Raw genomic sequence first — 22,144 nt, 5'->3', positions numbered from 1 at the left:
CAGAGCATGCCAGAGCCGTCATGTGGGTACACAAATGATACACTGTGCATTAAGTGTGCATGCCCTGGGTCCCTGGAACACGTTTCAAGGATGGGGGAGGGAAGAGCAGTCTGGCACTGAACCTGTACCAAGGTTTGCTCTGATGCACAGCCACCGTTCTGACTGCGCAAGTCAGGTCCACCAGCACTGACCTTGCTCCTGACCTCAGGCTTTCAAGCTGTGCTTTTCTGGGCTATCTGGCTGTGGGCTTCAGTTTGACAAAAATCTATAAGTCAAAACTGGGAGGGACAAAAATAAAAGTCAATTCAGTTGCAGCTAGCTTATAGTGCTCCTATTGTATTCCATTTTCATGCTGGTTTGGAAAAACTCTTAAAACATTTTCTACATGTCAAGGACTTTATCCTTTCCCCCTTCCTTCTTTATTTTTTTTCCTTCCTCCCTCCTGTCTTTCTTTTATTTGGCAGTAACTATACATAATCTCAGCCAGACCCTGTGCTCTGTAGTAATCACTGAAAGGAAAATGTAATATCCTGCCTCTGGATTCACAGAAAGTGTGCTAGTTGTTAATGCTGTTTACTCAATAATTTTAGCTCTTCAACTTCTGTACAGATGATAGAGTCACACTTCCTCCCCTCCTTGTTTGAGTAGGTTTGAATGACTAGTGAGGCAGACAAGTGAGTCTGGAAATTTAATTGCTTATGTTCTCCTTCTCTCTGTCATGATGACTATTATTATCTCAAATGGTGCCTGCTTCTTCAGCCTGAATCATGGAGACAGAAAATATGGAGCAGAACCCATATATAATCCAATATAAATGTGTAATAAGAGAAAAAACAAACCTTTGTTGTTATAATTCACAAAGAGTTTAGGGTTCTTTGTAATTTCAGCCTGGCCTTCCCTATTCTGACTGATATTCACATTTGCCCAAGGATGTAATATTCAGTTGAATAACATTCACGACGGAGATACTTTCCATAGGTAGCTCCACAGGTATACCAAGAACACCTCCTCAGAAGGCACTGGGTTTCTCCCTGGTTATGTCTTCTCTCCTGCTAGGGCCTCAGGCTGCCCTCTTCTGCTCTTCCCACAGCAGATTGCAACTGACTTATCAGTCTGCCTGGGGTCTGACTTCTAGACGGAGAAGGCCAGGGCAGGATTACCTGCCAACCTTTGGGCCTCTCTAAAGGTGTATTTGTTCCCTAGGACTGCTGTAACAAATTGCCACAAACAAGCGATATTTATTCTATTACAGTTCTGGAGGCCAGAAACCCCAAAGCAAGGCTCAACAGAGACACACTCCCCTCTGAGGTTCTAGAAAAGAATCCATTATTTGCTTCTTCTAACTATTGGTGGTTGCCATCTTCCTTGGCTTTTGGCCATGTCATTCCAATATCTGTCTCTATGTTCATGTCACTTTCTCCTTTGTGTTGCTCTCCTCTTCTTTTACAAAGTCATCTGTTATTGGACTTAGGGCCCACCCAGATAACATAGAATGAGCTCCTTGTCTCATGACCCTTAACTTAATTACATCTGCAAAGACTATGTTTGGTAAGTGAGGTCATATCCACAGGTTCTAGGGATTTGGGCATAGATGTATCTTTTGGGACGCCACCAATTAAGTACTACATGTGTCCACAGTCCCAAGGAGTAGGGTAAGGGAATGTCAGAGCCTATGGCAATGGCTCTTTTGTTTTGTTTTTACATTTTTATTATAATGGAATATTTAGGCAATATAAAATAGACTGTGAAAAGTAAAATAAACAAAGCCTTAGGGATCTGTTCCTTGAAAGAGGAAAGGCCAGCACCTGCACTTGTTCTCTTCCTTCCACCTGAGCAGATGTGGTATCCAAGGCTGGAACGAGAATGTTCACATTATCTGGATGCTGCCTTTCCCCCACAACAGTACTTCATATAACCTCTCCATCTGTCCAAATGGTCCAAAACTTATGCCTTAGAAATGATTCTGACCATTAAATGGGAGTTCATTACTACTTGGGTTATTGTAAGAATGCTTAATGATTTTTTTCTAATTTTACAAGCAATAACACTCATTAGAGAAATGTTGGAAGTGACCAAAAAGTGAATAAGGGGCTTCCCAGGTGGCACTAGTGGCCAAGAACCTGCCTGCCAATGCAGGAGACACAGGAGACGCGGGTTCAATCCCTGGGTTGGGAAGATCCCCCAGAGGAGGAGATATCATGGGTCACACAGACCCTATGGACTGTGAATAAGAAAGTGGATAAGAATAAGATAGTGAATAAGAAATCTCCCCAAATCCGACTACCAAAAATAATTGGTAAGATTTTGTTAAATATTTTTCTGTGTTTTCTCCAACCATATATTTATTACGTTGTATTCCAAAAACTAAGTTCCAATGAAAGCACACTATTCTGCTTTCCCCACTAAATGCAATTAAAAGTGAACAAAATGAGTGGAGCAGCTGAGGACGCTAAAAAACAAATGAGATGCCCAGTTTCCAGCCTGGCATGTAAGGAGCTTGAAAGCCATCACTTTGTCTGAATGACAAATAAAAAGTTAAACAAACTGAAAACTCAAAAACTCTTTTTAGATCTGTCAGAGAAATGAGGTCATAGGGCAAAGTACTGTCCCCCCAGTTGGACATACAGGCTGATACAGACAGTCACAAATTAGAGTAGAAACCTCAGAGCAGAAACCTTTACACGGAACCCAGTGCCTAAATTGCAGTTGGTGAGTTGGAACCTCAGTGTGGACAAGCCTGAGAGTTAAAAGCTCCAGGCAACCCAGTACTGGAGCAGACATCCACACTTCTGTGAGTTTTACCTCTAGGAACTCTCACTAGGTTCTCACAGTGAATATCAGAGAAAAGTCCCCTTGTGCTTCTTGCAAAGAGAGGGAAAAGTAACCATTTAAAAATATGTCAGAACACTCTGTTCTTCTTGAAATACTAGTCCTCAAGTGTAACTATTTTGCCAGAGCCTTGCCAATTGGAGTTATCTGATTCACCTGGAGGAACAAATATAACTATTATCATTTCCTTAAAGGTAGCCTTCCACCTGGGGGAAGGGAAATACCTAACTCTATCCTTCTCGGGTCATCCTATCTTCCCTGAGGGAGTGGAAAACTGAGAAGCACTTGTGAAGTTCACTGTCCAGGGGCATAGCCTCATTTAAAGACTGAAACCTAATCATAAAGCTATGAAACACTTCCCTCTCTCCTCACACCTTATTATTACACTGCTAAGATCTATTTACCAGTGTTCCTTTTATCCATCAGGTCTGACTTTCAACAAAAAAATACAAGGCATTCAAGAAAGCCAAAACACAGTTTCAAGAGATAAAAAAAGCATCAGATATGGCAGAGAAGTTGAAATTATCATATTGAGAATTTTAAGCAATTATGATTAATATGCTAAGAGCTTGAATGGAAAAAGAGGACAACACACAAGAACAGATAGGCAATGTAAGCAGAGAGATGGAAATTCTAAGAATAAAAAAGAAATACTGATGATGGAAATTGCTGTAACAAAAATGAAGAATGACTTTGATGGTCTCATTAGTGGACTGGACGTGATGAAGATAGATTCCCGTTCTTAAGGATGTGTCAATAGAAATGTCAAAAACTGAAAGTGAAAGTAAAAGTATTAGTCACTCAGTCATGTCCAACTCTTTGTGACCCCATGCACTATAGCCCACCAGGCTTCTCTGTCAATGGAATACTCCAAGCAAGAATACCAGAGTGGGTTGCCTTTCCCTTCTCCAGGAGATCTTCCTGACCCAGGGATCGAACCCAGGTCTCCTGCATTGCAGGCAGATTCTTTACCATCTGAGCCAGGAGGGAAGCCCAAAACTGAAAAGTGAAGAGGAAAAAGATAAAATTCAAGAACTGTGGTATAACTACAAGAGATGTAATATATGTGTAATGAGAATACCAGAGAGTGGTCAAGATGGTGGAACAGGAGGACTTGGGGTTCACTGCTCCCCACAGATACATCAAGAATACATCTACAAGTGGAGAAATTCTCACAGAGCCCCTGCTAAATGCCAGCAGAGGACCTTGGACACCTCTAAGTATAAGAAAGTGTTCCCATGTAACCAGGTAGGACAGATGAGAGAAAGGGAAGGAAAAGAAAAAAGGAAAGGGGGTGGAATCCTCACCACTTGAGGGGTGGAGAGCTGAAGGAAAGGAGTGGTTACTGAACCTGGGGAGGGCCCCCTCACCAGCAGTGAAATATGCTGTAATAAAGATAGGGGGTGCTTTGAGGGCTATTAGAAGAAAGTGCAATGGCCAGTCTGTGGCAGGCAGGATAGAGCGAGACTTGCACAGATTGTACAACAAAGCAGCATGCCCCAGCCTGAGACAGGTGTCCACCTGTGTGCGTAGGGACTGGGCGCTGGAGCATGGGGTTAGGAGAGCAGACCTAGGAAGAGGACTGCTGTTGGCTGCCAGGAGACAGCTGAAGGGATGGAAGTAAGGAGCTCAGCTGCATGGAGACAGTCGGAGGGGACAGGAGTGAGGAACTCTGCCGCCGGAACCTGGAGATAGTGTAGACTGCCCTGGAAGTCAGGTGCCACTGTTGTGTGGTACAAAGGGCAGGGTCACCCTCACAGACTCTTTCCTTACACACCAGCCCCTGCCTCTGCAGGCACTGGGAGGGGTTTCCAACAGAGGGAGTCCCCTCCTGCTTGACCAAGAATGTGCACTCCGGTTAGTTGCCACCTCTTGCCCTTCCCACTTAAGCGAGCAAGCATGCCCCAGTCAGTTGCTGCCTTTGCTTCCTCTTACCTGAGCATGGGCTTCCCTGGTGGCGCAGACGGTAAACAATCCATCTGCAATGTGGGAGACCTGGGTTTGATCCCTGGGTTGGAAAGATCCCCTGGGAGAGGGCATGGCAGCCCACTCCAGTATTCTTGCCTGGAGAGTCCCCACAGACACAGGAGCCTGGCGGGCTACAGTCCATGGGGTTGCAGAGTTGGACATGACTGAGAGGCTAAGCACAGCGCAGCACCTGGGCTTGGAGCAGACGCCTGAGGCTGGCCCACACAGGTGGGGCTGAGACCAGAGCTGAGCCCCAGGGGCTGTGCAGCTGAGGCAGAGGAACTGGAATCTCCCCACACAGCTGCACAAGCCAGTAGATTAAAACCCCGAGACTAGCCTGGTATGAAAAGTGAAAGCGAAAGTCACCCAGTCGTGTTCAATTCTTTGCAACCCCATGGACTATAGAGTCCTTGGGGTCCTCCATGCCATGATACTGGAGTGGGTACCCTTTCCTTTCTCCCAGGGATCTTCCCAGCCCAGGGATCAAACCCAGGTCTCCTGCATTGCAGGCAGATTCTTTACAAGCTGAGCCACAAGGGAAGCCCAAGAATACTGGAGTGGGTAGCCTATCCCTTCTCCAGAGGATCTTCCCGACCCAGGAATTGAGCTGGGGTCTCCTGCATTGCAGGTGGATTCTTTACCAACTGAGCTACGAGGAAAGCCTGCCTGGTATACCCAATACCTGTGGAACATCTGAATGGATAATAAGTGCTCCCTCAACAACGACCAGTCTAGCTTTAGCAGCTATGGATTTTGGGGGCACATGCCTGAAGGAATTGTGTCGTCAGAGTCTGAGCTGTCCCAGGATGGGTCCAAAGACTTACCTAGAGGTCTTGAAGGACTTCCTGGGGAGGTGGGGGTTGGTTGTGGCTTACTATGAGGACAAGGACATTGATAGTGGAGTCCCCGGGAACTTTTTGTTTTGTTATCGTTATTTTAATTTTATTTTTTAAAAATATTTTTATTTGTCTTTATTTTATTTGTTGTTTGCTTTTCTGTCTTTCTTGTTTTTGTTTTTTAGCTCCCCCCACCCCCCACCTGGCTGGTTTTTGGTTGTTTTTTGGTTTTGTTGTCCTTTTGTGTGTTTATTTTTTGTTTTCTTTGCTTTCTGCTTTTCTGTTTCTTTTTTTCTTGCTTTTGTTGATTTTTTTACTGTGTGTTTTGGTTTTTGTGGGGTCTTGTTTGTTTGCTTGTTTTATTCTTTCTTGTTTTCTTTGTGTTTTTGTTTGGTTTGGTTAGTTTTTTTTTTTTTATCATTTGTACTGGTTTTGTTTTCTTTTCCTTTTTGTTTTGCTGGCCTCTGTATTTAATTTTTGTTTGCTTTACTTTCTTTTGCTATTTTTGCTAGTTTTATTTTCACTATTTGTTTTGGTTTGGGTTTTTTGTTTGTTTTCTTCTTTTTGTCTTCTTTGTGGGATTTTTGTTTGGTTTTAATTGTTTTGATTTTTGTTTGCCTATTTTCTTTTCCTTTTTTTTTTTTTTTTTTTGGTTTGGCTGCATTTTATTGCTTGCAGGGTCTTGGTTCCCCAACCAGGAGTCGAACCTGAGCCCCTGTGATGGGAATGCTAAGTCCAGGCCTCTGGAACAACAGAGAATTCTCGGTCCCAGGGAATAATCAGTATGAGCTTTCCTGGAGGTCCCACCTTGGCACCAAGACCTGGCTCCACCCAACAGCCTGCAAGTTCCAGTGCTGAATGCCTCAGGTCAAACAACCAGCAAGACAGGGACACGGCCCCACCCACAGGCTGCCTAAAGTCATACTAAGCTCACGGCCCTCCCCACCAGAGGGACAAAACTCAGCTCTGCCCACCAGAGTGCAGGCCCCAGTCTCTCCCACCGGGAGTTCACACATCCCTGAACCAACCTCAGCCCCGAGGGGCAGACACCTGAAGAGGAATTATAGCCCTGCAGTCTGTGGAAAGAAGACCACAGACACAGCAAGTTAGACAAAATGAGACAAAAGAGGAATATGTTGCAGATGAAGAAGCAAGGTACAAACCTACAAGACTAACTAAACAAAGAGGAAATAGACAATCTACCTGAAAAAGAATTCAGAGAAATGATAGTAAAGATGACCTAATATCTTGGAAATAGAATGGAGGCACAGATTGAGAAGATATAAGAAATGTTTAACAAAGACCTAGAATAACTAAAGAACAAAAAAAACAGTGACGAACAATACAATAACTGAAAGGAAAAATATAATAGAAGGAATCAATAGCAGATAACTGAGGCAGAGGAATGAATGAATAAGTGAGTTGGAAGATAAAATAGTGGAAATCACTGTCATGGAACAGAATAAAGAAAAAAGAATGCAAAGAAATGAGAACCGTCTCAGAGACCTCTGGGACAACACTAAAGACATCAATATTTAAATTATAGGAGTCCCAAAAGAAGAAAAGAAAGAGAAAGGGTCTGAGAAACTATTTGAAAAGACTATAGTTGAAAACTCCCCTAACGTGGGAAAGGAAATAATCACTCAAGTCCAGGAAGCAAAGAGAGTCCCTTATAAGATAAACCCAAGGAGAAACATGCCGAGACACATATTAATCAAACAAACAAACAAAAAATGAAACACAAAGAAAAAATATTAAAAGTGGCAGGGGAAAAGAAACAAATAACATACAAGGGAATTCCCGTAAGGTTATCAGCTGATTTTTCAGCAGAAACTCTACAGGCCAGAAGGGATTGGCAGGATATATTTAAAGTGATGAAAGGGAAAAAGCCTACAGCTCATATTACTTTGCCCAGCAAGGTTGTCATTCAGATTCAAAGGAGAAATCAAAAGCTTTGCAGACAAGCAAAAGTTAAGATAATTCAGCACCAAACCAGCTCTACAACAAATGTTAAAAGAACTTCTCTCTAGATAGGAAACACAAGAGAAGAAAAAGAGCTGCCAAAGCAAACCCAAAACAATTACGAAAAATGGCAATAGGAACATAGGTATCAATAATTACCTTAAATGCAAATGGATTAAATGCTCCAACCCAAAGACATAGACTAGCTGAATGGATCGGAGAAGGCAATGGCACCCCACTCCAGTTCTCTTGCCTGGAGAATCCCATGGACGGAGGAGCCTGGTAGGCTGCAGTCCATGGGGTCGCGAAGAGTCAGACATGACTGAGCAACTTCACTTTCACTTTTCACTTTCATGCATTGGAGAAGGAAATGGCAACCCACTCCAGTGTTCTTGCCTGGAGAATCCCAGGGATGGGGGAGCCTGGTGGGTTGCCGTCTATGGGTCGCACAGAGTCAGACATGACTGAAGTGACTTTGCAGCAGCAGCAGGAGCTGAATGGATATAAAAACAAGATTCTATAAATGCTGTCTACAAGAGACCCACTTCAAACCTAGGGACACATACAGACTGAAAGTGAGGGGATGGAAAAAGATTTTCCATGCAAATAGAAATCAAAAGAAAGCTGGAGTAGCATTACTCATATCAGACAAAACATAGACTTTAAAATGAAGACTTATAAGAGAATACCAGAAGAAAGAGAGAAAGAAACTGAAGAAATATTTGAATCAACACTGACTGAAAATTTCCCAAATTAGTGTCAGAGCCAACCACAGATACAGGAAGTTCAGAAAAGAGCAAGCTGGATACATGGCAAACAAAAAAATACACTTAGGCATATGTTATTCAAGTTGCAGGTAGTCAAAGATCAAGGGAAAAAAATCTTTAAAAAATAACAGCAGGTGGGGGGGAAATCTTACCTATAAGGAACAAGTGTAATAATTAAATTTGATTTCTCTTCAGAAACTGTGGAGAGTGGAGTGAACTATTTAAAGTATTGAAAGAAAAATGCACTAACCTGGAATTCTATGTTCTGCAAGATAATCCTTCCAAAGTGAAGGTGAAATAAAGACCTACTCAGGCATACAGAAGTTAAGATAATTTGCTCTTATTCATGATTTAAAAACCCTCAGAAATTTAGGACTAGAGGGGAACTCCTTCCTCTTGTTAAATAACACATACAAAAAACCCTACAGCTAATATTAAACTTAATGGTTAGAAACTTGAAGTTTGCCCATTAAGAGTAGGAATAATCTTTAATCTTTCTCTGCTCTCTCTCACCACTGCTTTTCAACATCATATTGAAAGTCTTAGTCAATGCAATAAGACTAGAGAAGGAAATAAAATGTGCACAGTTTGGGAAGGAAGAAATAAAAATATCTGTGTTCACAAATAATATGATTTTGTATTTAGAAAATCCAGTAGAATTGACAAGAACAGTCCTGGAACTAAGAAATTAGCAAGTTTGCAGGATACAAGGTTAGCATAAAAAAGTCAAACATTTTCCATCAAATTATTTCTTCCTAAATTTCTAAGGGTTTTTAAATCAAGAATAAGAGCAAATTATCTTAATTTTTGTATGCCTGAGAAGGTCTTTATTTCACCTTTACTTTGGAAGGATTATCTTGCAGAACATAGAATTCCAGTTTAGTGGATTTTTCTCTCAATACTTTAAATATTTCAGTCCACTCTTCTTTCCTCCACAGTTTCTGAGGAGAAATCAACCCAGCAATGAACAAATGGAATTTGAAATTGTTTTAGTTCAAGCAACCACACACAAAGATGGTTTTACTATCATTAGATAGCTTACAATTAGAATCGGACATGGAACAATGGATTGGTTCAAAATTCTGAAAAGAGTATGTCAAGGCTATATATTATCACCCTGCTTATTCAACTTATATACAGAGTACATCATGAGAAATTCCAGGTTGGATGATGCACAAGCTGGAATCAAGATTGCCGGGAGAAATATCAATAACCTCAGATATGCAGATGACATCACCCTTATGGCAGAAAGTGAAGAGGAACTAAAGAGCCTTTTGATGAAAGTGAAAGAGGAGAGTGAAAAAGCTGGAAAGAAAAGTGAAAAACTGAACATTCAGAAAACTAAGATCATGGTATCTGGTCGCATCACTTCATGGCAAATAGATGGGGAAACATTGGAAACAGTGACAGACTATTTTCTTGGGCTCCAACTCACTGCAGATGGTGATTGCAGCCATGAAATTAAAAGGTGCTTGCTCCTTGGAAGAAAAGTTATGACCATCCTCAGTTCAGTGGCTCAGTCATGTCCAACTCTTTGCAACCCCACAGACTGCAGCATGCCAAGCTTCCCTGTCCATCACCAACTCTTGGAGCTTACTCAAACTCATGTCCACTGAGTCGGTGATGCCATCCAATCATTTCATCCTCTGTCTTCCCCTTCTCCTTCTGCCCTCAATCTTCCCCAGCATCAGGGGTTTTTCCAATGAGTCAGTTCTTCTTATCAGATGGCCAAATATTGGAACTTCACCTTTGGCATCAGTCCTTCCAATGAATATTCAGGGTTGATTTCCGTTAGGATTGACAGGTTTGATCTCCTTGCTGTCCAAGGGACTCTTCAGAGTTTTTCCAGCACCACAATTCAAAAGAATCAGTTCTTCTCTGCTCAGCCTTCTTTATGGTCCAACTCTCACATCCATACATGACTGCTGGGAAAACCATAGCTTTGACTATATGGACCTTTGTCAGAAAAGTGATGCCTCTGCTTTTAATATGCTACCTGGGTTTGTCATAGCTTTTTTTTTTTTTTTTTTTTTAACAAGAAGCAAGGGTGTTTTAATTTCATGGCTGCAGTCACCATTTGCAGTGATTGTAGAGCCCAAGAAGATAAAATCTGCCATGTCTCCATTATTCCCCATCTATTTGCCATGAAGTGATGGGACTGGATGCCATGATCTTCTCTTTTTGAATGTTGAGTTTTAAGCCAGCTTTTTCACTCTTCTCTTTCACTTTCATCAAGAAGCTCTTTAGTTCTTCTTCTATTTCTGCCATTAGGGTGGTATCATCTGCATACCTGAGGTTGTTGATATTTCTCCCAGCAATCTTGATTCTAGCTTATGAGCCATCCAGCTGGGCATTTCACATGATGTACTCCGCACTAAGTTAAATAAGCAGGGTGACAATATACAGCCTTGACGTACTCCTTTCCTAATTTTGAACCAGTCTGTTGTTCCATGTTTGGTTCTAACTGTTACTTCTTGACCTGCATATAGGCTTCTCAGGAGGCACATAAGGTGGTCTGGTATTCCTATCACTTTCAGAATTTTCCAAAGTTTGCTGTGATTCACACAGTTAAAGGCTTTAGGGTAGTCAATGAACCAGAAGTAGATGGTTTTCTGATATTCCCTTGCTTTTTCTATAATACCAACAGATGTTAGAGTATGAAATGGCAACCCACTCCAGCATGCTTGCCTGGAAAATCCCATGGAGAGAGGAGCCTGGTGGGCTACAGTCCCTGGGATCGCAAAAAGTCAGATACAACTGAGTGACTGAACAATGAATGTTGGCAGTTTGATCTCTCTTTCTCTGCCTTTTCTAAATCCAGTTTGTACATCTGGAAGTTCTTGGTTCACATACTGCCGAAGCCTAGCTTGAAGGTCTTTGAATATTACCTCGCTAGCATGTGGAATGAGTGCAATTGTGTGGTGGTTTGAACATTCTTTGGCATTGCCTTTCTTTGGGATTGGAATGAAAACTGACCTTTTCCTGTGGCCACTGCTGAGTTTTCCAAATTTGCTGGCATATTGAGTGTAGCACTTTCACAGCATCATCTTTTGGAATTTGAAATTGCTCAGCTGGAATCCTATCGCTTCCACTAGCTTTGTTTGTAGTGATGCTTCCTAAGGCCCACTTGACTTCACATTCCAGGATGTCTGGCTCCGATTGACCACACTATCATGGATGTCTGGGTCATTAAGACCTTTTTTTTATATAGTTCTTCTGTGTATTCTTGCCACCTTTTCTTAATCTCTTCTGCTTCTGTTAGGTTCTTGCCATTTTTGTCCTTCATTGTGCCCATCTTTGCATGAAATATTCCCTTGGTAACTCTAATTTTCTTGAAGACATCCTGTACTGCACTTGATAAAGGCTTGAAAGTTAAAAGTGAAAGTCACTCCATCGTTTCTGACTCTTTGTGACCTCAAGGAATTCTCTAGGCCAGAATACTGGAGTTGGTAGCTGTTCCCTTCCCTAGTGGATCTTCCCAGCCCAGGGATCAAACTGGGATCTCCTGCATTGTGGGCCAATTCTTTACAAGCCGAGCCATAAGAGAAGCCCAAGAATACTGTAGTGGGTAGCCTTTGCCTTCTCCAGTGGATCTTCCCAACCCAGGAATTGAACAGTGGTCTCCTGCATTGCAGGCGTATTCTTTACCAACTGAGATATCAGGGAAGCCCTGATAAAGACTTGAGAAGGAATATTACAAAAAAAATTGATGCAGAAATTGGAAAACATAAACTGAATGAAACAGGAGTGCTGAATATGAAATAGAAAAAGTGAAACAAACCAGTTAAAAGCAAAAGATCATTATATAGTCCAGTTGCTTTTAAACATGTTTGTCATTAGAAGCATATCTGGAGCTTTGGAGACAAAAAGCAATATCTGGGCATTTGTATTTTTCAAAAAATTACAAGATAATTCTGATATGTATCTGGATTTTAAAAAGTGATTGCAGGTTTTTCTATTAAATGGCAGTTTTGGTGATACAGAATTCTTTTATTTTTCTGTTGACCAATCACGATACAAGTGAGTAATAGCTACCTAATCACAAAAGTAAAAGATGTTTATAAGTTTTCACAATCAATAGCCAGACAAAAAATAGAAGATAATTACAATTGTAAGCCTTAACGGGAACATGATTAACCTAACAATATAAAATAACCATATAGAGTTGTGGGGGGCGGGGAGGGGGTCAGGCAGAGTGATGTGGCAAGTGGATGTGCATATATGCCCAGTTAGTCTATGTCTTTTGGTTGGTGCATTTAATCCATTTACATTTAAGGTAGTTATAAATATGTTTGTTCCTATTACAATTTTCTTTTTTTTTTTTTTTCATTTATTTTTATTAGTTGGAGGCTAATTGCTTTACAATATTGTAGTGGTTTTTGTCATACATTGACATGAATCAGCCATGGATTTACAAGTATTCCCCATCCCGATCCCCCCTCCCACCTCCCTCTCCACCCGAATCCTCTGGGTCTTCCCAGTGCACCAGGCCCGAGCACTTGTCTCATGCATCCAGCCTGGGCTGGTGATCTGGTTCACCCTAGATAATATACATGTTTTGATGCTGTTCTCTCGAAACATCCCACCCTCGCCTTCTCCCGCAGAGTCCAAAATTCTGTTCTGTACATCTGTGTCTCTTTTTCTGTTTTGCATATAGGGTTATCGTTACCATCTTTCTAAATTCCATATATATGGGTTAGTATACTGTATTGGTCTTTATCTTTCTGGCTTACTTCACTCTGTATAATGGGCTCCCGTTTCATCCATCTCATTAGAACTGACTCAAATGAATTCTTTTTAATGGCTGAGTAATATTCCATGGTGTATATGTACCATAGCTTCCTTATCCATTCGTCTGCTGATGGGCATCTAGGTTGCTTCCATGTTCTGGCTATTATAAACAGTGCTGCGATGAACATTGGGGTGCACATGTCACAGTCATTAAGACAGTGTGGTACTGGCACAAAGACAGAAATATAGATCAATGGAACAGAATAGAAAGCCCAGAGATAAATCCACGAACCTATGGACACCTTATCTTCGACAAAAGAGGCAAGAATATGCAATGGAAAAAAGACAACCTCTTTAACAAGTGGTGCTGGGAAAACTGGTCAACCACTTGTAAAAGAATGAAACTAGAACACTTTCTAACACCATACACAAAAATAAACTCAAAATGGATTAAAGATCTAAATGTAAGACCAGAAACTATAAAACTCCTAGAGGAGAACATAGGCAAAACACTCTCCGACATAAATCACAGCAGGATCCTCTATGACCCACCTCCCAGAATATTGGAAATAAAAGCAAAAATAAACAAATGGGACCTAATGAAACTTAAAAGCTTTTGCACTACAAAGGAAACTATAAGCAAGGTGAAAAGACAGCCCTCAGATTGGGAGAAAATAATAGCAAACTAAGCAACAGACAAAGGATTAATCTCAAAAATATACAAGCAACTCCTGAAGCTCAATTCCAGAAAAATAAATGACCCAATCAAAAAATGGGCCAAAGAACTAAACAGACATTTCTCCAAAGAAGACATACAGATGGCTAACAAACACATGAAAAGATGCTCAACATCACTCATTATCAGAGAAATGCAAATCAAAACCACGATGAAGTACCATTACACGCCAGTCAGGATGGCTGCTATCCAAAAGTCTACAAGCAATAAATGCTGGAGAGGGTGTGGAGAAAAGGGAACCCTCTTACACTGTTGGTGGGAATGCAAACTAGTACAGCCGCTATGGAGAACAGTGTGGAGAATTCTTAAAAAACTGGAAATAGAACTGCCATATGACCCAGCAATCCCATTTCTGGGTATAGACACTGAGGAAACCAGATCTGAAAGAGACCCTAGTGCACCCTATTACCATTTTCTTAAGTGTTTTGGGTTTATTTTCTGTAGATCTTTTCCTTCTCTTGTGTTTGTTGCCTAGAGAAGTTCCTTTAGCATTTGTTGTAAAGCTTGGTTTGGTGGCGCTGAATTCTCTTGAATTTTGCTTGTCTGGAAAGCTTTTGATTTCTGTATCAAATCTGAATGAGAGTCTTGCTGGGGAGAGTATTCTTGGTTGTAGGTTCTTCCCTATCACCACTTTATTTATTTATTTATTTTTTCACCACTTTAAAAATATCGTGCCATTCCTTTATGGCTTGCAAAGTTTTTGTTGAGAAATCAGTGGGAACCTGATGGGAATTCCCTTGTATGTTATTTTTAATTTTCCCCTTGTTATTTTTAATATTTTTCTTTGTCTTTAATTTTTGTCAGTTTGATTACTATGTGTCTCAGTGTGTTCCTTCTTGGGTTTATCCTGCCTAGGACTTTCTGTGCTTCTCGGACTTGGCTGACTATTTCTTTCCCATGTTAGGGAAGTTTTCAGCTATTATCTCTTCAAATATTTTCTCAGGTCCTTTCTCTCCTCTCCTTCTGGGACCCCGAAAATATGAACGTTGGCTAGTTAAATGTTGTCCCAGAGGTCTCTTAGGCTGTTTTCATTTTTTAAATTCTTTTTTTAATATTCTATTCTGTGGCAGTGAATTCCACCATTCTGTCCTCCAGGTCACTTATTAATTCTTCTGGCTCAGTCATTGTGCCATGGATTCCTTCTAGTGTATTATTCATCTCTGTTTGTTCTTTAGTTCTTGTAGGCCTTTGGTAAACATTTCTCGCATCTTTTTCATTGTTTTCCCAAGATCCTGGATCATCTTCACTATCATTATTCTGAATTATTTTTCTGGAAGGTTGCTTATCTCCACTTTCTTTCATTGTTTTTCTGGGGTTTTACCTTGTCCCTTTACCTGGGACATAACTTTCTGCTTTTTCATCCTGATTAACTTTCTGTAAAGTGGTTTTGGTTCTAACTGTGAGATTGTGGTACTTCTTGATTCTTCTGTCTGCCCTCTGATAGAGGAGGCTAAGAGGCTTGTGTCAGCTTCTTGATGGGAGGGACTGGCAGTGGGAAAAACTGGGTCTTGTTCTTGTGGGCAGGACCTTGCTTAGTAAAGCTTTAATCCAATTGTCTGCTGATAGGTGGGGTTGTGCTCCCACACTTTAGTTGGTGACCCGTCCATGGGGTCTGCCCGCTCTATAGTAGGGTTAATGGTGACTTCCAAGAGGGCTTACACCAAGGGGGTAAGGACTTCTAGGACTTCTGTTGCCAGTGTTTCCATCTCTGTGGTGAGCCCCTGACAACCCATGTCTCCACAGGAGACCCTCCAACACTAGCAGGTACTTTTGGGTGTCTCCTGTGGGGCCACTGTTACTCTCCTCTAGGTCTTGGCATATGCAAGATTTTGTTTGGGACCTCCAAGACTGGAGTTTCTGTCTCCCCCAACCCTTTGGAAGTCCAAAATCAAATCATACTGGCCTTCAAGGTCAGATTCCTTGGGTATTCCCAGTCCCTTTGTTGAATCTCCAGGCTGGGAAGCTTGACACCAGGTTCAGAAACTTCACAACAGTGGCAGAACTTCTTTGGTATTTTTGTTTTCTAGTTTGTGGGTAACCCACATGCTAGGTATGGGATTTGAATTTATCATGATTGTGCCCTCCCACCATTTCATTGCAACTTCTTCTTTGTCTTTGGACACGGGGCATCTTTTTTTGGTGGAATCCAGTGTCCTCCTGTCAATGGTTGTCCAACAGCTAGTTGTGATTTTGGTGCTGTCTCAGGAGGAGATGAGCATATGTCCTACTCTACCATCTTGAACTGGAAGCCCCATAAGGGATTTGATTTAGGTCATACCTGAATGGCCTAGTAGATTTTCCTACTTTCTTCAATTTAAGTCTGAATTTTGTGAAAATGAGCTCATGATCTAAGTGACAGTCAGTACCTGGTCTTGTTTTTACTGATTGTGGAGAGCTTCTCCGTCTTTGCTGCAAAGAATATAATCTGTCTGATTTTGGTATTGACCATCTGATGATGTCCATGTGTAGCATCATCTCTTGTGTTGATGGAAGAGGGTGTTTGCTATGACCAGTGCTTTCTCTTGGCAGAACTCTGTTAGTCTTTTTTGTCTGTTACTCCAGATATCTCTTAACTTCCTATTTTTGCATTCCCGTCCTCTATGAAGAAAAGGACATTTGTTTTGGGTGTTAGTTCTAGAAGGTCTTTCATTTCTTCATAGAACCATTCAACTTCAGCTTCTTCAGCTGAAGAAGTTAGTGGTTGTGGCATAGAGTTGGATTTCTGTGATGCTGAATGGCTTGCCTTGGAAATGAGTTGAGATCACTTTGTTGTTTTTGAGATTGCATCCAAGTACTGCACTTCAGACTCTTTTGTTGACTGTGAGGAATACTCCATTTCTCCTATGGAATTCTTGCTCACAGTAGTAGACCTAATGGTCATCTGAATTAATACCTAGAAGGACACACTCTTCTATTTTGTTCTTTTTATCAAGAATGATGATGGAGGGGATATGTGTATGCTGTGCTGTGCTGTGCTTAGTCACTCAGTTGTATCCAATTCTTTGTGACCCCATGGACTGCAGCCCACCAGGCTCCTCTGTCCATGGGGATTCTCCAGGCAAGAATACTAGACTGGGTTGCCATGCTCTCCTCCAGGGGATCTTCCCACCCCAGGGATCAAACCCAGGTCACCCACATTGCAGGTGGATTCTTTACCATCTGAGCCACCAGGGAAGCCCTGGTCATTTGAATTAGATTCTCCCATTCCCATCCATTTTAATTCACTGATTCCTAAAATATCGATGTTCACTCTTGCTTTCTCCTGTCTGGCCACATCCAATTTAACTTGATTCATGGAGCTAACATTCCAGTTTCCTATGCAATATTGTTCTTTATAGCATCGGATTTTCACCATGAAGCACATTTATGACTGGCATCATTTCCACTTTGGCTCAGTCTCTTCATTCTCTCTGGAGCTGTTTCTCCACTTTTCCCCAGTAGCATATTGGACACCTACCGACCTGGGAGGTTCATGTTCCAGTATCATATCTTTTTGTCTTTTCATACTGTTCATGGAGTTCTTGAGGAAGGAATCCTGAAGTGGTTTCCTTCATTTCTCCAATGGACCATGTTCCAACAAAATGTGGTCCATTGGAGGGTAAAAGTGGAGAGTCAAAAAGTTGGTTTTAAACTCAAAATGAAAAAAACTAAGATTGAGGCATCTGCTCCCATCACTTCATGGCAAACAGAAGGGGAAAGAGTTGAAGCAGTGACAAATTTTATTTTCTTGGGCTCCAAAATCAATGTGCATGGTGACTGCAGCCATGAAATTAAAAGATGCTTGCTACTTGGAACAAAAGCTATGACAAACATAAATATTGTATTAAAAAAAGCAGAGACATTACTTTACCAACAAAGGTCCATCTAGTCAAAGCTATGGTTTTTCCAGTAGTCATGTATGGATGTGAGAGTTGGATCATAAAGTCTAAGCTCCAAAGAATTGATGTTTTTGAATTGTGGTGCTGGAGAAGACTCTTGAGAGTCCTTTGGACTTTAAGGAGATCAAACCAGTCAATCCCAAAGGAAATCAACACTGAATATTCATTGCAAGATCTGGTGCTGATGTTGAAGCTTCAATACTTCGGCAGCCTGATGTGAAAAACTGACTCATTGGAAGAGACCCTGATGCTGGGAAAGACTGAAAGCAGGTGGAGGAGGGGAACAACAGAGGATGAGATGGTTGGATGGCATTATCAACTCAATGGATAGGAATTTGAGCAAACTCTGGGAGATAGTGAAGAACAGAGAGGCCTGGTGTCCTGTGGTCTGTGGGGCCACAAAGAGTTGAACATGACTTTGTAATTGGACAGCAACAACAAAAAGAACTAAGTGGAAATTTTAGATTCGGAAAATTCAAGAGCCAAAATAAGGAAATTCCCTGACTAGAAAAGGAGTCACTGAACCTGAAGACAGATTGATAGAATTTATCCAAAATGAACAATAGGGAGAAAAATGTAGAAAAAAAGGAACAGAGTCTCCAGAACTTATGGAGCAATACCAAAAGGTCTAACATTTATGTCATCGTAGTCCCAAAAGGAGAGGAAAAGAATGTAGAAAATGTATTTGAAAAATGACTGAAAATTCCCCAAAATTGGCAAAAAAAATTTCAAGAGCTAAGTGATTTTCATTGTATATTCACATGTAATTCCCACAACTATGACATTAAGTAAGTGAAGCAAAATCAAACATTTAAAAAATAAAGACATTAAAGTAAAAGAAAATAAACTGACTTGTGCAGTTTTAGAAATGTCATCTTGGCTAAGCCAGAACTGTTTACTAGCACTCCCTATCTTGTATAATATTTTATTATTGGCCCAAACAAGAATTTTTTTTTTCAAGTTTTGGAAGGTGAAAATAAAGCAGCACTTCTGAAATCTGTTGAGGCCATCAGCGACAAATAAAGACATACAGGCAATTCTAATTAGTTCTTGCTCTCTTTGGCTCCAGATTCATCTCATCTTCCTAAAAGAAACTCTTGCTGATCAAGAGCAACTCAAGCCCATCAAATGTGTAGAGATAGAAGTCTTCCATAATCTTTTTAAAATATAGTTTTAATTGGAAGATAATTGCTTTACAATGTTGTGTTAGTTTCTGCTGGACAACAACATGAATCAGCCATAAGTATACATATGCTCCCTGCCTCTTAAACCTCCCTCCCCACCATCCTACCCCTCTAGCTTGTCACAGAGCACAAGTTGACTCCCTGTGTTATATAGCAATTTTCCATTAGCTATCTATTTTACATATCATAATGTATACATTTCAATGCTACTCTCTAAATTCATTCTACCCTCTCCTTTCCCACTGTGTCTGCAAGTCCATTGTCTGCATCTCTATTCTTGCCCTGCAAAAAGATTCATCAGTACCATTTTTTCTAGATTCTATATATATGTATTAACAGACGATATTTGTTTTTCTCTTTCTGATTTCATTCTGAATAACAGGCTCTACGTTCATCCACTTCAGTTCAACTGACTCAAATTCATTTCTTTTCATGGGGGAGTAATATTCCACCAAGTGATATTCCACTGTTGTACCACAACTTCTTTATCCATTCATCTGTTGATGGACTTCTAGGTTGCTCCCATGTCCTGGCTATTGTAAACAGTGCTTCAGTGAACATTGGGGTACCTGTGTCTTTTCTAAAAATTTACTTTTAAAAATTATTTGTTTTTAATTGGATGATAATTTCTTTACAATATTGTGTTGGTTTCTGCTGTCCATCAACATGAATCAGCCATAGGTATGCATATGTCCCCTCACACCTGAGCCTTCCTCCCACCTCCTACTGCATCTTACCCCTCTAGGTTGTCACAGAGCCCCAGTCTGAGTTCCCTGAGGCATAGAGCAAATCCCCACTGGCTGTCTATTTCACATATGGTAATGTATATGTTTCCATGCTACTATCTCCATTCATGCACCCTCTCCTCCATACTGTGTCCACAAGTCTGTTCTATGTGTCTGCATCTCTACTACTGCCCTACTAATCTTTCTAGATTCCATATATATCTGTTAACATATGATATTTGTTTTTCTCTTTCTCAGTTACTTCACTCTGCATAACAGGCTCTAGGTTCATCCACATCATTAGAACTTACTTGAATGCATTCCCTTTTATGGCTAAGTAATCTGTTAATGTTGTTCAGTCACTAAGATGTGTCCAATTCTTTGTGACCCCATGGACTGCAGCATGCCAGGCTTTGTTCTTCACTATCTCTTGGAGTTTGCTGAAATTCATGTCCACTGAGTCAGTGATGATATCTAACCATCTTGTCCTCTGCCACCGCTTCTCCTTTTGTCTTCAGTCTTTCACAGCATCAGGGTTTTTTCCAGTGTGTAGATTCTTTGCATTAGGTGGCCAAAGTAGTGGAGCTTCAGCTTCAGCATTAGTCCTCCCAATGAATATTCAGGGTGAATTATATGGCTGAGTCATATTCCATTGTATATATGAACCACAGCTTCTTTATCCATGTATCTGTCTATGGAAATCTAGGTTGCTTTCATGTCCTAGCTATTGTAATAGTGCTGCAATGAACACCAGGTACATGTACTTTTTCAGTTATGGTCCTCTCAGGATACATGCCCAGGAGTGGGATTGCTGGGTCATATGGTAGTTTTATTCCTAGTTTTTTTTTTTTTCTTTTTCTTTTTTTAAGGAATCTCCATGCTGTTCTCCACAGTGACTGTATCAATTTACATTCTCACCAAAAGTGCAAGAATTCCCTTTTCTCCACATCCTCTTTAACATTTACTGTTTGTAGTTTTTTTATGATGGCCATTCTGATTGGTGTGAGGTGATATCTCATTTTAGTTTTGACTTAAATTTCCTTAATTACAATAAGCCATGTTGAGCATCTTTTCATGTATTTCTTGGCAATCCATATGTCTTCTTTGAAGAAATGTATGTTGATGTCTTTTGCCCATTTTTTCATTGTGTTGTTTGTTTTTCTGATATTGAGCTGCATCATCTGCTTGTATTAATATATTTTGGAGATTAGTCCTTTGCCAGTTACTTCATTTGCAATTATTTTTTCCCATTCTGAGGATTGTCTTTTCATCTTGCTTATAGTTTCCTTTGCTGTGAAAAAACTTTTAAGTTTAATTAGGTCCCATTTGTTTATTTTTGTTTTTCCATTTCTTTCCATTACTTTTGTTTTTCCATTACATTCCATTACTTTTGTTTTTCCATGTGTTTTTTATTACATTTTCCATTACTCTAGGAACTGGGTCATAGAAGATCTTGCTACTATTTATGTCAAAGAGTGTTTTACTTGTGTTTCCTTCTAAGAGTTTTGTATTGTCTGGTCTTACATTTAGGTCTCTAATCCAGTTTTCTGTATACTGTTAGGAAGTGTTCTAATTTCATTCTTTTACATGTAGGTATCTAGTTTTCCCTAAAGACAAAATCCAGAAAGGCAAAATGGTTGTCTGAGGAAGCCTTACAAATAGCTGAGAAAAGAAGAGAAGCGAAAGGCAAAGGAGAAAATGAAAGATATACATATTTGAATGCAGAGTTCCAAAGAATAGTAAGGAGTGATAAGAAAGCATTCCTCAGTGATCAATGCAAAGAAATAGAGGATAACAATAGAATGGGAAAAACTAGAGATCTCTTCAAGAAAATTAGAGATACCAAGGGAATACTTCATGCAAAGATGGGTTCAATAAAGAACAGAAATGGTATGGACCTAACAGAAGCAGAAGATATTAAGAAGAAGTGGTAAGAAAGCACAGAACTGTACAAAAAAGATCTTCATGACCGAGATAACCATGATGGTGTGGTCACTCACCTAGAGCCAGACATCCTGGAATGCAAAGTCAAGTGGACCTTAGGAAGCATCACTGTGAACAAAGCTAGTAGAAGTTATGGGATTCCAGTTGAGCTATTTCAAATCTTAAAAGATGATGCTGTGAAAGTGCTTCACTCAATATGCCAGCAAATTTGGAAAACTCAGCAGTGGCCACAGGATTGGAAAAGGTCAGTTTTCATTCCAATCCCAAAGAAAGCCAATGCCAAAGAACATAGCAAAATAGCAAAGTAATGCTCAAAATTCTCCAAGCCAGGCTTCAAGAATACGTGAACCCATGAACTTCCAGATGTTCAAGCTGGATTTAGAAAAGGCAGAGGAACCAGAGATCAAATTGTCAACATCTGTTGGGTCATAGAAAAAGCAAGAGAATTCCAGAAAAACATCTACTTCTGCTTCATTGACTATGCTAAAACCTTTGAATGTGTGGATCACAGGAAACTGGAAAATTCTTCAAGAGATGGGAATACCAGACCACCTTACCTGCCTCCTGAGAAATCTATATGCAGG

The sequence above is a fragment of the Cervus elaphus genome, chromosome 9 (assembly GCF_910594005.1).
Source record: "Cervus elaphus chromosome 9, mCerEla1.1, whole genome shotgun sequence".
NCBI lineage: Eukaryota > Metazoa > Chordata > Mammalia > Artiodactyla > Cervidae > Cervus > Cervus elaphus.
Note: the sequence above shows the minus strand (reverse complement) of the source record.